Source organism: Pseudophryne corroboree, chromosome 9 (genome assembly GCF_028390025.1).
Source record: "Pseudophryne corroboree isolate aPseCor3 chromosome 9, aPseCor3.hap2, whole genome shotgun sequence".
NCBI classification, from domain to species: Eukaryota; Metazoa; Chordata; class Amphibia; order Anura; family Myobatrachidae; genus Pseudophryne; species Pseudophryne corroboree.
This window is the reverse complement of record NC_086452.1, coordinates 59489616-59509314: the sequence shown is the minus strand read 5'-3', so window position 1 is coordinate 59509314 and position 19699 is coordinate 59489616. Positions and strand designations below refer to the sequence as shown.

Here is a 19699-nt window from a genome sequence, read left to right as displayed (position 1 = left end):
GGGGTGCCGTGGACCATCCATACGGCAGCGTCTGAAACTGATAGTGACAGTTCTGTACCACAAACCTGAGGTACCCTTGGTGAGAAGGGTAAATTGGGACATGAAGGTAAGCATCCTTGATGTCCCGAGACATCATGTAGTCCCGTTCTTCCAGGTTCGCAATCACTGCTCTGAGTGACTCAATCTTGAATTTGAACCTCCGTATGTAAGTGTTCAAGATTTTAGATTTAGAATCGGTCTCACCGAGCCGTCCGGCTTCGGTACCACAACAGTGTGGAATAATACCCCGTTCCCTGTTGCAGGAGGGGTACCTTGATTATCACCTGCTGGGAATACAGCTTGTGAATGGCTTCCAAAACTGCCTCCCTGTCAGAGGGAGACATCGGTAAAGCCGACTTTAGGAAACGGCGAGGGGGAGACGTCTCGAATTCCAATTTGTACCCCTGAGATATCACCTGAAGGATCCAGGGGTCTAATTGCGAGTGAGCCCACTGCGCGCTGAAATTCATTGAGACGGGCCCCCACCGTGCCTGATTCTGCTTGTAAAGCCCCAGCGTCATACTGAGGGCTTGGCAGAGGCGGGAGAGGGCTTCTGTTCCTGGGAACTGGCTGATTTCTGCAGCCTTTTTCCTCTCCCTCTGTCACGGGGCAGAAATGAGGAACCTTTTGCCCGCTTGCCCACGAAAGGACTGCGCCTGATAATACGGCGTCTTCTTATGTTGAGAGGCGACCTGGGGTACAAACGTGGATTTCCCAGCTGTTGCCGTGGCCACCAGGTCTGAAAGACCGACCCCAAATAACTCCTCCCCTTAATAAGGCAATACTTCCAAATGCCGTTTGGAATCCGCATCACCTGACCACTGTCGTGTCCATAACCCTCTACTGGCAGAAATGGACAACGCACTTAGACTTGATGCCAGTCGGCAAATATTCCGCTGTGCATCACGCATATATAGAAATGCATCTTTTAAATGCTCTATAGTCAATAATATACTGTCCCTATTTAGGGTATCAATATTTTCAGTCAGGGAATCCGACCACGCCAACCCAGCACTGCACATCCAGGCTGAGGCGATTGCTGGTCGCAGTATAACACCAGTATGTGTGTAAATACATTTTAGGATACCCTCCTGCTTTCTATCAGCAGGATCCTTAAGGGCGGCCATCTCAGGAGAGGGTAGAGCCCTTGTTCTTACAAGCGTGTGAGCGCTTTATCCACCCTAGGGGGTGTTTCCCAACGCACCCTAACCTCTGGCGGGAAAGGATATAATGCCAATAACATTTTAGAAATTATCAGTTGTTATCGGGGGAAACCCACGCATCATCACACACCTCATTTAATTTCTCAGATTCAGGAAAACTACAGGTAGTTTTTCCTCACCGAACATAATACCCCTTTTTGGTGGTACTCGTATTATCAGAAATGTGTAAAACATTTTTCGCTGCCTCAATCATGTAACGTGTGGCCCTACTGGAAGTCACATTTGTCTCTTCACCGTCGACACTGGAGTCAGTATCCGTGTCGGCGTCTATATCTGCCATCTGAGGTAACGGGCGCTTTAGAGCCCCTGACGGCCTATGAGACGTCTGGACAGGCACAAGCTGAGTAGCCGGCTGTCTCATGTCAACCACTGTCTTTTATACAGAGCTGACACTGTCACATAATTCCTTCCAACAGTTCATCCACTCAGGTGTCGACCCCCTAGGGGGTGACATCACTATTACAGGCAATCTGCTCCGTCTCCACATAATTTTTCTCCTCATACATGTCGACACAAACGTACCGACATACAGCACACACACAGGGAATGCTCTGATAGAGGACAGGACCCCACTAGCCCTTTGGGGAGACAGAGGGAGAGTTTGCCAGCACACACCAGAGCGCTATATATATACAGGGATAACCTTATATAAGTGTTTTTCCCCTTATAGCTGCTGTATTGTTTATACTGCGCCTAATTAGTGCCCCCCTCTCTTTTTTAACCCTTTCTGTAGTGTAGTGACTGCAGGGGAGAGCCAGGGAGCTTCCCTCCAACGGAGCTGTGAGGGAAAATGGCGCCAGTGTGCTGAGGAGATAGGCTCCGCCCCCTTCTCGGCGGCCTTATCTCCCGTTTTTCTGTGTATTCTGGCAGGGGTTAAATGCATCCATATAGCCCAGGAGCTATATGTGATGTATTTTTTGCCATCTAAGGTGTTTTTATTGCGTCTCAGGGCGCCCCCCCCCCAGCGCCCTGCACCCTCAGTGACCGGAGTGTGAAGTGTGCTGAGAGCAATGGCGCACAGCTGCGGTGCTGTGCGCTACCTTATTGAAGACAGGACGTCTTCTGCTGCCGATTTCCCGGACCTCTTCTGTCTTCTGGCTCTGTAAGGGGGCCGGCGGCGCGGCTCTGGGACCCATCCATGGCTGGGCCTGTGATCGTCCCTCTGGAGCTAATGTCCAGTAGCCTAAGAAGCCCAATCCACTCTGCACGCAGGTGAGTTCGCTTCTTCTCCCCTTAGTCCCTCGGTGCAGTGAACCTGTTGCCAGCAGGACTCACTGAAAATAAAAAACCTATACTTAAACTTTTTCACTAAGCAGCTCAGGAGAGCCACCTAGTGTGCACCCTTCTCGTTCGGGCACAAAAATCTAACTGAGGCTTGGAGGAGGGTCATAGGGGGAGGAGCCAGTGCACACCAGGTAGTCCTAAAGCTTTTACTTTTGTGCCCAGTCTCCTGCGGAGCCGCTATTCCCCATGGTCCTTACGGAGTCCCCAGCATCCACTAGGACGTCAGAGAAAACAATAGATATATATAGATATATAGATATATATAAAATTCTATTGTTAAACTTGCAGCTAGGTTCAAACTGCATGGATCATAGGACTTATAGATACACGTGAACAAAGCATACTATGGTAAAGCACACCAACCAGTACAAATAACAGATATATATATTTTATATTGTAAACTTGCAGCTAGGTTTAAACTGCGCGGAAGACAGGGCTTATATATGCATGTGAACAAAGTGCACTTGAGTAAAGCGCAGCCAATACAGCAGAGTACAGTGCAACCTACAGCAGCGTGCAGCGTGCTCCTATATACACAGTCACTATACTGTACTGCTACAATTAGTCTGGAGTTTTTGGATGGACACAGCACAGCCAATACAGCAGAGAACACCGCAACACACAGCAGTGGGCAGCGTGCCCCGGCCTATATACTGTACACAGTCACTATGCTGCACAGCCACAATTAGTCTGGAGTCTCTGTATGGACACAGCCAGACGAAACAGCAGAGAATAGTGCAGCGTGCCCCTATACAGTCACCATGGGGGTGATTCTGAGTTGTTCGCTCGTTAGTTTTTTTCGCAACGGAGCGATTAGTCGCAAACTGCGCATGCGCAATGTTCGCAGTGTGCCTGCGCCAAGTAAATTAGCACAAAAGTTTGGTATTTTACTCACGGCCTAACGAAGTTTTTTCATCGTTCTGGTGATCGTATTGTGATTGACAGGAAGTGGGTGTTTCTGGGCGGAAACTGGCCATTTTATGGGAGTGTGCGAAAAAACGCTGGCGTTTCTGGGAAAAACGCGGGAGTGTCTGAAGAAACGGGGGAGTGTCTGGGCGAACGCTGGGTGTGTTTGTGACGTCAAACCAGGAACGAAACTGACTGAACTGATTGCTATGTGTGAGTAGGTCTGGAGCTACTCAGAAACTGCTAAGAAATTTCTATTCGCAATTCTGCTAATCTTTCGTTCGCAATTCTGCTAAGCTAAGATACACTCCCAGTAGGCGGCGGCTTAGCGTGTGCAATGCTGCTAAAAGCAGCTAGCGAGCGAACAACTCGGAATGAGGGCCTATACTGCACAGCCACAATTATAGGCCTATTTATCACAATCCGCATCCTTGGATGCAGATGGCATGTGATAAAATCGCCCAAACTTGCACTGCGATAATTGATTACATCGCAGGGATGTATAAATTATCACATGCAGGGACAGAGCTTGCAGCATCGGGGTATTTTTCATATAAAATACCCCGATGTCCTGTTGCACATGTGCCGCCCCCGTCGACATCGCCGCCCGGTCGACCCCCCCATCGCAACTAACCCCCCACGCCATGGACCCCCCCAGGATAATATACTTACCAGTCCAGGGAGCTGTAAAGTGCACTGCCGCTATGCAGCATCACTTTACTGCACCGGGAGCGCAGCATATGGGGGACCAGCGCTCACCGGAGCAGCCGACACTGGCTCCCTGGACTGGTAAGTATGGGTTTTCTGTTACTTTTTTTTTTTACACTTTTATCAGCTTGTGTGTCCAGGGGCAGAGAAAGCTGGGCAAATGCCTGCCTATTGCAGTGCTGCCCTGTGATCTCGCCAGCCTGAGCTGGCGTAATTATCACAGGGCACACTGTAGTGTTTTTCCACATTTTTTTTTTTAGTAAATTCGGCCACATCACATTTCCCATTATAAGTTTGGGGAATGCTATGTGGCTTACTAAAAAAAAGGTGAATTAAAGGGTTTGGAGCAGTTTTTCATGAAAACTGCTCCAAATGCCCTTTAATACATTGGAGTGATACTAAATTAATGTGAAAAGGGTGTGAAAACACCCTTTCTCATACGTCCTAGAGGATGCTAGGGTCCACTTCAGTACCATGGGGGTATAGACGGTTCCGCAGGAGCCATGGGCACTTTAAGACATACTTGCCTACTTTTGAAAACTAGTTTCAGGGAGAATATAGGAAGTTAGAAGAGTTGCGCGGCGCTCCATTGAGGAAGGTTGGGGGGAGGGGGGTTCATGCTCTGCCCAAAGGGATGAGTCTAACTCCACCCAAGGGCGTATCTATTGCCACTCGAGGTTGTACTGCAGTGGCAGGTGAAAACTATAGTACTAAGATGTAGACGTGGCTGCTGCCACTTGCTAGATATATTGGCAATAAATTACATTAGCAACCGCATAATTATAGAGACAAATTGGATCGGATATTTTAATACGTGGTTTCCCCATACCCACGCAGTGTCCCTCATACCCACACAGTGCCCAGCATGCATTCCCCATACCCACGCAGTGTCCCTCATACCCACAGTGCCCAGCATGCATTCCCCATACCCACGCAGTGTCCCTCATACCCACACAGTGCCCAGCATGCATTCCCCATACCCACACAGTGTCCCTCATACCCACACAGTGCCCAGCATGCATTCCCCATACCCACGCAGTGTCCCTCATACTCACACAGTGCCCAGCATGCATTTCCCATACCCACGCAGTGTCCCTCATACCCACACAGTGCCCAGCATGCATTCCCCATACCCACACAGTGTCCCTCATACCCACACAGTGCCCAGCATGCATTCCCCATACCCACACAGTGTCCCTCATACCCACACAGTGCCCAGCATGCACCCCTCAAAACCACAGTGCCCAATCATATACCACTCCATACCGACATACATCACCCCATACCCACAGTGCCCAGCATTCGCCCCCAATGCCCACACAGTGTCCAGCATACCTCCCACACGCATACAGTATCTACAGCCCCCATATCCCACAGTGTCCAGCATACACTCCCTCATACTCATAAGTGCCCAGCATAACCCCCAACCCCCACTCCCAAACCCACAGTTTCCCAGCACACACAGCACAAACCACCAAGGCCAGCATACACCCCCCCCCCCCCCCCCCCCCGTATCCATATAGTGCCAGACATAGTACACACATAGCTGATAAGTAAAATAATCAGCTCTACCTGATGCAAATTCAAAGCATCCGCCACAGCCCCTGAGGAGCAACACAGATCAGGGACATATGGAGGACGGGGGGAGTGACGATCACATTACAGGAGTTCTATAATAAACACCTCTCTGTCACTTGCTCTCTCCCTGGTGGCCGGCGGCAGTAACTGCATCCAGAGACTAAACCAAGATCCGGGCTACGGTGCACTGCGCAATAAGGTTAGACCCCATTGCGGCGGGGCAGGGGAATCCGGGGTTTTAAATTAGCTTTCCGGGGCAGCGGGGTAATGTACCGTGATCCGGGAGCCTCCCGCAGGATGCGGGAGAGTAGGTAAGTATGCTTTAAGACTTTTCAAGGGTGTGAACTGGCTCCTCCCTCTATGCCCCTCCTCCAGACCTCAGTTTTAGAATTGTGCACAGGCTGCACTCCAGGGGAGCTCTACTGAGTTTCTCTGAAAAGACTTATGTTAGGTTTTTTTATTTTCAGGGAGGACTGCTGGCAACAATCTCCCTGCTTCGTGGGACTGAGGGGGCAGAAGTAGGAACCAACTTCCTAAAGAGTTTCATGGCTCTGCTTCTGGCTGACAGGACACCATTAGCTCCTGAAGGGTGCTGAACGCTAGCTGTGCCTAGATGCTCACTCCCACAGCACGCCATCACAACCCATGCAGAGCCAAAAGTCAGAAGATAGGTGAGTGTTAGAAGAGAGATCTTCAATCAAGGTGATGGCTAAAGGTACCGCCCGGCTGGCGGGAGCGCAGCGCGCCATGTTGCCCTCACATACATAGGCACTGCAGGGTGCAGGGCGCGGGGGCGGGGGCGCCCTGGGCAGCATGAAACCAATTGAAACTGGCATAAATAAGGGGCATAAGTTGCTGAGGCACAGTCCCTACCCCCGCCAGTATAAAAAATTACCTCATAAAAGCTGAGGAGAAACACGCAATTGAAGAGTGGAGCTTCCTCCTCAGTCAGCCAGCACGCTGCTCAGCGCCATTTTCTCTCCTTCCAGGCTGCAGAGAAGAACGCTGGTCCTCCTCCACTGCTGAACAAGTATCAGGGTGCAAAACAGGGGGGGGGCACAGTGAATTTGGTGCTATATAATTGTGTGATTAACATTATAAAAACGCTGCATGTCAGTGGGCATTTTGTGTTCACAGATGTTGTGTTACTGGCGCTGGGTTGTGAACTGGCAAATCCTATCTGTGTCCCTCTGACAGATTTTACTGTGGGTCTGTCCCCTATAAGCCCGGAGTGTCTGTGGTGTGGTTGTGCACGTGTGTGACATGTCTGGAGCAGGGGGCTCTTCCTCTGTGGGAGACATGTTACGGACACAGAGGTGTAATATGACACCAAGAGCCTGTCTGGGTGCAAGATTACATGATAGTGTGAATCATATAAGTAAGAGGTAGGACTGAATCTCATGCAGAAAACTGAAAATAATCTGTTGAAGATGTGATTTTTAATAGTTCTGCCTTTCATCCACAGGGACCCCTCTGGGTCACATACAAATTTGCACAAGTAGTACAAACTGATACCGACACGGACTCTGATTCCTGTGTCGACACTAGTGATTCTAGGGGAATAGGTCCTAAGTTAGCATAAAGCATTCAAAACATGTTTTAGCTATAAAGGAGGTGTTAGAAGTTACGAAGCCCCCTCTTTTACCACAAGGAGAGGGTTTACTTTAGTAAAGAAGTAATGTAATTTTCCCTCCACCTCAGCAGTTGAACAGTCTCTTGGAGGGAGTCTGATTTAACCTGAAAAGAAATTTCAGATTCCCAAAAGGAATTCAGGCAGCTTACCTTTTTCCAAAAGGTGGGAGTCACCCCGCATTTTAGACAGGGCCCTGTCATAAAAGAGAAAAGGTGTTTCTCCCTGCGCCTGGAATTGCTTCACTTAAGGAGCCGACAGACCGCAAGTGAGTGAGGTGATCTATTGATGTGGCCAATGGGACACTACTCAGGCCTACCATTGTCTGTGCGTGGGTGAGTAGTGCTATTGAAAAGTGGTCAGAAAACGTGTCATTAGACATTGACACAATAGGTGGAGACGAGATACACCTAACGTTAGGTCATATCAAAGACGCTGCTGCGTACGTACAAGAAACCATGAAATATATTGGTTTCTTGGGATCAAGAACCGCTACCATGGCAGTATCGGCTCGGAGGGTGTTGTGGATTCGCCAGTGGAATGCTGATGCAGATTCCAAAAGAAATATGGAGGCTCTCCCGTATAAAGGCGAGGCCTTGTTTGGTGATGGGCTGGATGCGTTAGTCTCGGCGGCTACCGCAGGTAAGTCGACATTCTTGCCTTATGCTCCTACACCGGCGAAAAAGACACGACTCTCACATGCAGTCCTTTCGGCCAACAAATACAAAAAGGCCAAAGGTTCCCCCTTTTTTGCAGGTAGGGGAAGGGGAAAAGGAAAGAAATCCGCAGCGTCTCCCGGATCGCAGGAGCAGAAGTCCACCCCTGCTTCTGCCAAATCTGCAGCATGATGCTGGGGCTCCCTTGCGGGAGTCCGCTCAGGTGGGAGCACGTCTGAAACTTTTCAGTCAAATCTGGATTCAATCTGGCCTGGACCCATGGGTCTTACAAATAGTGTCCCATGGGTACAAACTAGAATTTCAAGACGTCCCCCCATGCCGATTTTTCAAATCGACCTTGCCAGCTTCTCTTCCAGAAAGAGAGGCAGTAACAACGGCAATTCAAAAATTATGTCAGGATCAGGTCATTGTCCTGGTACCCTTGTCACAGCAAGGAGAAGGTTTTTATTCAAGCCTGTTCGTAGTTCCGAAGCCGGACGGTTCGGTCAGACTGATTTTAAACCTGAAAAATCTGAATCTCTACCTGAAAAGGTTCCAATTCAAGAGGGAATCCCTGAGGGTAGTGATTTCCAGTCTGGAGGAGGGGGACTTCATGGTGTGAGTAGACATAAAGGATGCTTACTTGCATGTTCCCATTTATCCTCCTCACCAAGCTTATCTGAGATTCGCAGTACAGGATTGCCATTACCAGTTCCAGACGTTGCCGTTCGGACTCTCCACGGCACCGAGGGTATTCACCAAGGTAATGGCGGAGATGATGGTCCTCCTTCGTCAAAAATGAGTCAATATAATTCCTTATCTGGACGATCTCCTGATAAAAGCGAGATCCAGGGAACAGTTGGTGCAGAACATCGCACTCTCCCTGTCAATACTCCAACAACATGGTTGGATCATGAATTTTCCAAAGTCGCAGTTGGAACTGCGAATCCCTTTTTAGGGATGATTCTGGACACAGAAGTACGGAGAGTATTTCTTCCAGTGGAAAAGGCTCTGGAAATCCAGAAAATGGTCAAACAAATTTTGAAACCAACAAGAGTGTCAATACATCAATGCATTCGATTGTTGGGGAAGATGGTGGCAGCCTACGAGGCCATACAGTTTGGCCGATTCCATGCCAGAATATTCCAGTGGGACCTGTTGGACAAGTGGTCTGGATCCCACCTACACATGCACCGGAAGATAATCCTGTCCTCAAAAGCCAGGATTTCGCTCCTGTGGTGGCTACACAGTTCTCACCTACTAGAGGGACGCAGGTTCGGGATTCAGGACTGGGTCCTAGTAACCACATTGGGGGAAAGCTTCCAAGGAATCCTGTCTTCACATAAACGTTCTGGAATTGAGAGCCATTTACAACAGCCTTCTACAAGCGGTACATCTTCTTCAAGATCATCCACTGCAGATCCAGTCGGACAATTTAACAGCAGTCGCATACATAAACAGGAAAGGCGGAACGAAAAGCAGATCGACAATGGCAGAGGTGACAAGGATTCTACTCTGGGCAGAAAGACATGTAATAGCTCTGTCAGCAATTTTCATTCCGGGAGTGGACAACTGGGAAGCAGAGTTCCTCAGCAGACACAATCTCCATCCAGGAGAGTGGGGCCTCCACCAAGAAGTCTTCGCAGAGGTGACAAGTCTTTGGGGAGTTCCTCAAGTAGACATGATGGCATCTTGTCTAAACAAGAAGCTTCAGAGATATTGTTCCAGGTCGAGAGACCCTCAAGCAATAGCAGTGAATGTATTGGTGACCCAGTGGGTGTTTCGGTCGGTATATGTTTTCCCTCCACTTCCACTGATTCCAAAAGTTCTCAAAATAATAAGAAGAACAAGAGTTCGATCATTCTTCATTGCCCCAGACTGGCCAAGGAGGGCTTGGTATCCAGATCTTCAGGAGTTGCTCATAGAAGATCCTCGGCCTCTTCCTCCTCGAGAGGACCTACTACAGCAGGGGCTGTGTGTGTATCAAGACTTACCGTGGCTACGTTTGACGGCATGGCTGTTGAGCGTCAGATCCTAGCCCTAAAGGGTATTCCCAAGGAAATCATCCCCACTCTTATTCAGGCCAGGAAAGGAGTAACGTCTAAACATTACCACCGTATTTGGTGAAAATATGTGTCTTGGTGTGAATCCAAGAACGCTCCTACGGAAGAGTTTGAGTTGGGACGTTTTCTCCATTTTCTGCAGGCTGGTGTGGATGCGGGCCTTAGATTGGGGTCAATCAAGGTCCAGATTTCAGCCTTATTAGTTTTCTTTCAAAAACAATTGGCCTCCTTTCCAGAAGTTCAGACGTTCGTGAAAGGGGTTCTGCACATCCAGCCTCCCTTTGTGCCTCCAGTGGCACCACGGGACCTTAATGTTGTGTTGCAGTTCCTTCAATCAGATTGGTTTGAACCTCTGCAGGAGATAGAATTGAAGTTTCTCACTTGGAAAGTGGTGATTCTTTTGGCCTTGGCATCCGCAAGGCGGGTGTCTAAGTTGGGGGCCTTGTCTCACAAGAGCCCTTACCTGATCTTCCATGAAGATAGGGCAGAATTAAGACAATTTCTTCCAAAGGTGGTTTCGTCCTTCCACATAAGCCAACCTATTGTGGTGCCAGTAGCTACTGACACTTTCACTGAGTCACAGTCTCTAGATGTGGTTAGAGCTTTGAAGATTTATGTTGCAAGAACAGCTCGGTTATGGAAAACAGAGGCTCTGTTTGTCCTGTATGCTCCCAGCAAGATTGGGTGTCCTACTTCTAAGCAGACTATTGCGCGCTGGATCAGAGGGACAATTCAGCACGCTCATTCTACGGCAGGCTTGCCGGTACCGAAGTCGGTGAAGGCCCATTCTACTAGGAAAGTGGGCTCATCCTGGGCGGCTGCCCGGGGCGTCTCGGCTTTACAACTTTGCCGAGCAGCTACTTGGTCAGGGTCAAACACATTTGCAAAATTTTATAAGTTTGACACTTTGGCCGATGAGGACCTCAAGTTTGGTCAATCGGTGCTGCAGGGTCATCCGCACTCTCCCGCCCGTACTGGAGCTTTGGTATAACCCCATGGTACTGAAGTGGACCCCAGCATCCTCTAGGACGTATGAGAAAATAGGATTTTAATACCTATCGGTAAATCCTTTTCTCCTAGTCCGTAGAGGATGCTGGGCACCCGACCCAGTGCGTACTTTACCTGCAGTTTGTTCTTTATAGTTACACAAGTTGTGTTTCATTTGTTTTCAGCATGTTGCTGTAAATGGTTCATGCCTGTTGGCGTGTGTCATGTTGAATGCCATGTTGTGCGGCATGGTTGAGGTGTGAGCTGGTATGAATCTCACCATTAGTATAAAAGTAAATCCTTTCCTCGAAATGTCCGTCTCCCTGGGCACAGTTCCTATAACTGAGGTCTGGAGGAGGGGCATAGAGGGAGGAGCTAGTTCACACCCTTGAAAAGTCTTAAAGTGCCCACGGCTCCTGCGGAACCGTCTATACCCCCATGATACTGAAGTGGACCCCAGCATCCTCTACGGACTAGGAGAAAAGGATTTACTGGTAGGTATTAAAATCCTATTTTTTCACATTATTTTAGTCAGTGGTTGAAGTGTAAATTTTGAAGTGGGGGTATGGAAGAGTGAAGGTTGTAATTATGTTCTACGGAACAAGGGGGCATGACCACTTAAAAGGGGGCATGTCCATAAGTGTAGTGTACCACACCATATACACATAATGCACCACAATAGTAGGCTCCCTTATACTATCTAGTACTGGTGCCCCTTACACATTATCCCACATGGAATGAGCCAAAATTCACATTATGCCGCACTGAAGAGCCAAAATTCCCACAGAATGAGCCAACATTAACATTACGCCACACGGAATGAGCCAAAAGTCACTATATGTTTGACGGAATGAGCCAAAATTCACAATATGCCACACAGTATGACCCAAAATTCGCAATATGCCACACAGTATGAGACAAAATTCGCAATATGCCACACAGTATGAGCCAAAATTCACAATATGCCACACAGTATGAGCCAAAATTCAGGGACAGGGAGAGAGGGTGTGAGAGCAGGGACAGAGAGAGTGACAGCAGGAACAGAGAGAGTGACAGCAGGGACAGGGAGAGTGACAGCAGGACAGGGAGAATGACAACAGGGACAGGGAGAGTGACAGAGGGAAGCAGGGGAACATTACCTGATGAGATAAGCAGTGGAGGTGCGGAAGGGACTGTGGTCGGCGGCTGTGCAGAGGTGTAGTCAGCGGCAGAGGAGTCCATGGGCATCGGCGACGGTGAGAAGGAGGCGTTCTGTGCGGCGGCAGTGAGAAGACCTTCAGTGCGGCGATGGTGAGGTCCCTCTGGCGGCAGGCGGCTGTGACTCCGATTTATAAATCCAATTTAAACCTTTCATAATTTGCGGTCTATTCATTGCTGGGTCATGTGACATATGAGCCCAGTGAAGGAATCTGTATTGCATTGTTGGAATGTCACATAAGCTACAGGCAAGCATGGCTGTCTCAGGCAACTGTGAGGCCTAAGGCACAGCCAAAGTACAACTGGCGCCCATAGAATGCCTAAACTAAAATATAGATTCCCAAGCAAGCGACAGGGTTCTCATGACAAGTGCAAGCCTTTTGTCCTAATGAAATATTAATATTATCTATAGAAACATAATTTATAAGATGGTCCTTAGTAAGCCACAGTAGTCAACAGTCCTGATTTTAACAGTCCAGTTTGTCGGTGACAGAAAGGAGGCATGTCCTATGGGGAACTGTGGTATGGGGAGAGGGGGGGGGGGGGGTCGTGGCTGCAGCATGACCTGGCAGCCCTGGCAATAAGGAGCCAGCGGGGGAGAGGGCGAGCCGCGTCTGCAGTCGACACAACAGTAAGGTTTCTGTGGCAGGTGGTGAGGTCCCCTGTGGCGGACGGCTGTGACCAGTGAGCAGCAGAGAGCCTCACAAGTCCGGCGCTCTACACAGCCGCCTAGTCGGGCCGGGCAGGGATGGGAGCAGCATCCTCAGTGCAGCAGGCTGGCCACTTCCCTCACCTCCTGTTGCACACACTTTAATTTAATTAAAAAAAAAAAACGACATTCGAATTCAGTGGAAAGAAGTGCCAGTATGCTATACCGCCGCTTACCGGCCCACTTCGACCACTGATTTTAGTAAAAATAAATGGACCCCTTAGTCTGGAGTCTCTAGATCAGTGATTTTCAACCTTTTTAAACTCGTGGCACACTGATCAAGATTTTAAAATTGCCAAGGCACACCATCAGTTTTTTTTCCACACATAGCCTGCTCCCCCCAGTAATGCCACACACAGCCTGCCCCCCCCCCCCAGTAATTCCCCACATAGCCTGCCCCCCCAGTAATTCCATACATAGCCTGCCCCCCCAGTAATGCCACACACAGCCTGCCCCCCCCAGTAATTCCATACAAAGCCTGCCCCCCCAGTAATTCCCCACATAGCCTGCCCCCCCAGTAATGCCACACACAGCCTGCCCCCCCAGTAATGCCACACACAGCCTGCCCTCCCCAGTAATTCCATACAAAGCCTGCCCCCCCCAGTAATACCCCACATAGCCTGCCACCCCCAGTAATTCCATACATAAATAAAAACATGATTATTTGAATTTAACCTGTGGCTGTATAAAAGCTCTCCCGCTCAGCCTGTGGCGCGAGCAGTAAGGACTGAGGAGCGCTGAGAAGGAATGGAGACTCCGGAGTCCTGCAGCACGGAGCAGCAGTGGGCGGGCGGCAAGGCTACGTGGCGTGTGAGACCTATGAGTCACGCATGTCACCATAGGTCATGGGCCGGCTTGCGGAAGAGGACAGCGCTGCCCGAGACAGCTAGTGACAGCGGCGGTAGCCGGCAGGTACCTCTGACAGGCGACGGCATCTCTGGTGGTTGGTGGCAGCGGGCATGTCTGGTGGGCAGCGGCACACTTGGCAACCGCTCACGGCACACTAGTGTGCCGTGGCACAGCGGTTGAAAAACACTGCTCTAGATGGACACAGCAAAGTATAGCGGGGGGGGGGGGGTATAGGGAGTGGGGATCATTATCATCTGAGGGGGGGATAGGGAGTGGGCCATAGGGAGCAGGGCACTGCTATCTGAGGGGGATTGGGAGTGGAGGCAATGTCATCTGAGGGGGGATAGGGAGTGGGGGCACTGATCCAGGCGGCTGCAGGGGTGGGGGGCTGTCACAGGGGGAGGGCTGACAGTGTATGCTGATCACGCCTGCAGGGAGGATCAGCAGGGCACATATGCGCATGCTCACTAGTGACTTAGGAGGAAGCCCGCTGACAATGCAGAGCAGCCAGTGGTTGCTAGTGCGGACGGTCACGTGTTGAAAAAGCCGGTAAGAATGAACTGCAAGCCGATAAAAAGGTGATACTTCTCAAGTACTGTTGCGAAAATTAGTACATACCACCCCATGTCTGGAGGATTTCTGTCTGTGGAAGCAGGTTGGATTACAGGTTGAGTATCAAATATTCCGAAATACGGAATTTTTTGAGTGAGACTGAGATAGTGAAACCTTTGTTTTCTGATGGCTCAATGTACACAAACTTTGTTTAATACACAACGTTATTAAAAATATGGTATTAAATGACCTTCAGGCTGTGTTTAGAAGGTGTATATGAAACATACATGAATTGTGTGTATGTACACAAACTTTGTTTAATGCACAAACATATTAAAAATATTGGTTAAAATGACCTTCAGGCTGTGTGTATAAGGGTGGTCATTCCGAGTTGATCGCTAGCTGCATTTGTTCGCAGCGCAGCGTTCAGGCTAAAAAACTGCAGTTCTGCGCATGCGTCACAATGCGCACGCGCGGCGTATGGGCACAACGAACGATGCAGTTTTGCACAGTGTCTAGCGATGCATTTCAGTCGCACTGGTTGCCGCAGAGTGATTGACATGAAGTGGGCGTTTCTGGGTGGCAACGGACCGTTTTCAGGGAGTGTTCGGAAAAACGCAGGCATGCCAGAGAAAACGCAGACGTGGCCGGGCGAACGCTGGGCGCGTGTGTGACGTCAAATCCGGAACTGATTAGTCTGAAGTGATCGCAAGCACTGAGTAGGTTTTGAGCTACTCTGAAACTACACAAAAATGTTTTGCAGGCGCTCTGCGATAAAAACGTTCGCACTTCTGCTAAGCTAAAATACACTCCCAGTGGGCGGCGGCATAGCGTTTGCACGGCTGCTAAAAACTGCTAGCGAGCGATCAACTCAGAATGACCCCCAAGGTGTATATGAAACATAAATGCATTCTGTGCTTAGACTTGGGTCCCATCGCCATGATATCTCATTATGGTATGCAATTATTCCAAAATACGGAAAAATCCAATATCCAAAATACTTCTGGTCCCAAGCATTTTGGATATGGGATACTCAACATGTATTACTGACTTTGGGGCAGATGTATTAAGCCTGGAGAAGTGATAAAGTGGAAGGTGATGACACACCAGCCAATCAGTTCCTCAAGTTACAGTCTGTGTTTTAAAAATGACAGTTAGGAGCTGATTGACTGGTGCATTATCACCTTACACTTTACCACTTCTCCAGGCTTAATACATCTGCCCCACAGCAACATAGAGTAACTCACCTGTGTATGATTAGAGACATAGGGCAGGATATACTAACTTTGCGGTATACATCTCGCCACACATCACATCAATACTAATCTCACATGTACTAACATATGTGATTAGTATTGCATAGGACAGCTCTTCTGATAAGAGCTATCCTTCACGATGTGCTCCAGTCCCTGGACTTATGGGTTTATGACCCGGGAGTCCGTCTGCGCATGCTCAGATTGTATGGCAGCCACTGGGCATGCTGGGAGGGATCCGATTGGATCCCTCACACAGCGCAACGCAGAAATAAGCCCATAGGCTTCTATAGGGTAACGTTGGAGGGTTTAGTACAGTTGGAAATGCGGTAAAACCCCCAAAACCCTGGGGTTTTTACTGCAATTCTTCTTTAGTACATCCTGTCCATACACATAACATGACCTATTGATGATAATTGCGGACTGTGGGGGTCATTCCGAGTTGATTGTTCGCTAGCTACTTTTTGCAGGGCTGCAATCAGATAGTCGCCGCCTATAGGGGAGTGTATTTTAGCTGTGCAAGTGTGCGATCGCATGTGCAGCCGAGCGGTACAAAAATGTTTTGTGCAGTTTCTGAGTTGCCCAGAACTTACTCAGCCGCTGCGATCACTTCAGCCTGTCCGGGCCCGGAATTGACGTCAGACACCCGCCCTGCAAACCCTTGGACACGCCTGCGTTTTTCCAAACACTCCCAGAAAACGGTCAGTTGCCCCCCACAAACGCCTTCTTCCTGTCAATCTTCTTGCGATCGGCTGTGCGAATTGATTCTTCATTAAATCTATCGCTCAGCAACGATCCGCTTTGTACCCGTACGACGTGCCTGCGCATTGCGGTGCATACGCATGCGCAGTTCTGTCCTGATCGCTGCGCTGCGAAAAACGGCAGCGTACGATCAGGTTGGAATGACCCCCTGTGCTAGAGTGTGAGCTCTGTGGCTCAGGACAAATGTACATGGAGGATGCCAATACATGCTAGGACTTGTAGTACGACAAGAGCTATAGAGTAACAAGTCTGTGTGATATACAGTATATATTAGTAGTATAGATTGGGGGAGGTAATGGTATAACTCCCAGACTTGTCATATGATACATATGAATCAGGAAGGAAGTGATCTCTGCTCCTGGCACTGGGGGAGATGGAAGGGTTAAGGCTGCATCCTTCCCTCGGAGTCGCTGACACTGCAGAACAGGCTCTGCTGCTGGTTACACAGTTACTTCTGGGGTTAATATTGTGCAGGAACCGCTTTCAGGAACGGCCCTCCCATCTTTCTCCACTCCCCACTCACTGTGCCCAAAGTACACCCTCTCTGGCACTGTGGGCACACCGTGACTGAGCTCTGGGCTGCATAATACACAGGTGAGAGTGCTGCTGTGCGGGGTCCTGGGGGGAGGCTGGGGGGGAAGTTCCCCCGGGGAACGTGCAGGAGCACTGTGCAGTGTGCACTCCAACTTATACTTGTTGTGCTGCCACAGGTGGGTGGGGGCTCTGCTGCTCCATTACATGATTAGAGGGTGGGATGGAGGGTCTGCTGGTTTGTTACATTAGGGAGGGAGGGTCTCTGCTGTTCTGTAATATACTGGCAGCTGCAGTGCATGGTCTCTGCTGTTCTATGTTATTAGGTTTTAGGGGACTGGGGAGTCTCTGCTGCATTGTTATGTAAGCATACCTCCCAACATGACCCTCTCCAGGAGGGACACAATGCTCTGCTCCTGGACTTCCCTCTTAATTTATGATTGCCATCACCTGTGCTGAAACACCTTTCTTATCCATTAGCCTGTTCAACACAGGTGCACACAATCATAAATTAAGAAAAAAGTCCAGAAGCAGAGCATTGTGTCCCTCCTGGAGAGGGTCATGTTGGGAGGTATGATGTAAGAAGAGAGGCTGGTTTAGAGGGTTAGAGATGGCTACTGAGTGAATGTCTCCACACATTGATTCAAATCTTATAGGTGTTCGAAAGAATCAAGACACGTAACTTTGTTGTGTCAAGAAGTACTCAGTGGGGTAAATTTACCAAGGTGGGAGTTTTTAGAACTGGTGATGTTGCCCATAGCAACCAATCAGAGTCTATCTATTGTCTTCTAGGAGCAGCTAGATAAATGTTAAGTAGAATCTGCTTGGTTGCTATGGGCACAATCACCAGTTCTAAAAAACTCCCACCTTAGTAAATTTACCCCGGTGTGTGCAGTGACTACACTAGCGTCAGCGGCAGGGGTGTGCGGTGAGGTAAATGGCTCAGGAGGAACTGGCTAGTACCAGAGCTAGATTTACACACAATGGGGTAAATTTACTAAGAGGGGAGTTCTTTTTAAGATGGGATTTTGCCCACAGTAACCAATCAGATTCCAGATAATATCTTCTAGAAGGTGCTAGATAAATCAGAAGTAGATTCTGATTGGTTGCTATGGGCAACATCCCATCTTAAATAGAGCTACCATCTTATTATATTTACCCCAATAGGTGCAGCAGTATATAATGCTGGGAATTTGGTGAGTTTTGATCAGAGATGTGTGGAGAATGTAGGCAGGGGAGCAGGGGCGTCTCCAGAGAGGAGGGGACCCGTGTGCAGACTCCGTGTGTGGGCCCCCTCCTCTCCCGTAGCCGTCGCGCCGCTGCTAGCGCTGTAGACTCTGGCACAGTGACAGAGTCTACAGCGCATGCGTAGGACTCTGAAAAATAGCCACCACACCATTTTGTCGGAGTCCTGCGCATGCCCTGTAGACTGCCACTGTGCCAGAGTCTCTAGTGGTCAGTGCGCTAGCAGCGGTGCGACGGCTACGGGAGAGGAGGGGGCCCACACACGGTCAGCGATGGACTCCGGAAAGGTAAGTATAGGAGAAATGGGTGCAGTGTGTGCGGTGTGGCCCCCCCCCCGGGACTCAGGGGCCCGTGTGCACCACACACACTGCACCCATTATACACACGCCAGTGCAGGGGAGGCACTGCATCACCTGTCATAGACTCTCTACTCCAGAATTTGACTATAAAAATTATTATAATGATGCAAAAAGATATTTATACTATATTCTTTGCATGTTTCATATACTTTATATAGTCAAAATTCTGGCGTATACAGTACTGAAATATTATTGAGGTAGATGTATTCCCGCACTGGAAAGGGATAAAGGCGGTAATTCAGATCTGATGGCTGGGCTGCGATTTTTGCTGTCCTGCGTTCAGGTAGTCACCGCCTACAGGGGGAGTGTATTTTCGCTGTGCAAGTGTGCGATCGCATGTGTAGCAGAGCTGCACAAACTGATTTTGTGCAGTCTCTGTGCAGCCCAGGACTTACTCAGCCGCTGCGATCACATCAGCTTGTCCGGGACCGGATTTGACGTCCGACTCCCTTCCTTCAAACGCTTGGTCCCGCCTTTGTTTTTCCAGACACTCCCTGAAAACGGTCAGTTGCCACCCACAAATGCCCTCTTCCTGTCAATCTCCTTGCAAACACCCGTGCGAATAGATCCTTCGCACAAACCCGTCGCTGACCGGCGATCCCCTTTGCAGCCGTCCATCGTGGCTGCGCATTGCGGTGCATATGCATTGTCATTTCGGAACTGATCGCTCGCTCCACGAAAAGGCACAGCAGCGATCAGATCTGAATTACCCCCAAAGTACTGAAGATAAATACCAACATTTGTGTAAATAGTAGAGACTAAGGGACTCATTCCGACCTGGTCACACGCAGGCGGATTTTTGCACTGCTGCGACCAGGTTATCGCCGCCTACAGGGGAGGGGGTTAGGGCTTTGCAGGGCTGCGATCGGCTGTGCAGAGAGCTGCACAAGCAAAATTTTGTGCAGTCTCTGCACAGCTCAAGACTTAATCACCCGCTGCGATGATTCTTCCTGAAGCTGACATCAGGATCCCTCCCAGCAAACGGACGGGCGCACCTGCGTTTCCGTCGACACTCCCAGAAAATGGTGAGTTGACACCCCTGGACGGCCTCTTCCTGTCAATCTTCTTGCGTTTGCTGCTTTGAACGCTTTCTTCGTTCTTCTCGACAGCCGTCGCCAGGCAGCGACGCACCTGCGCATTGCGGCCCGCGCGCATGCGCTGTTGGGAC

At 49.5% G+C, this 19699-nt stretch overlaps 1 protein-coding gene across 3 annotated transcripts in view; it reads left to right on the top strand.

Annotated features, from left to right (window-relative positions):
- Positions 1-16788: 16788 nt before the first annotated feature.
- LOC134957454 (aldo-keto reductase family 1 member A1) overlaps positions 16789-19699 on the top strand; it is a 71099-nt gene continuing 68188 nt past the window's right edge. For 2 of the 3 annotated variants that reach the window (XM_063939398.1, XM_063939397.1), the window contains exon 1: positions 16789-16990. The gene's annotated coding sequence lies outside the window, so the exon portion shown is untranslated. Of the gene's footprint in view, positions 16991-17086; positions 17107-19699 lie in introns of those variants that run through there. The other variant, XM_063939399.1, reaches the window with a different exon arrangement.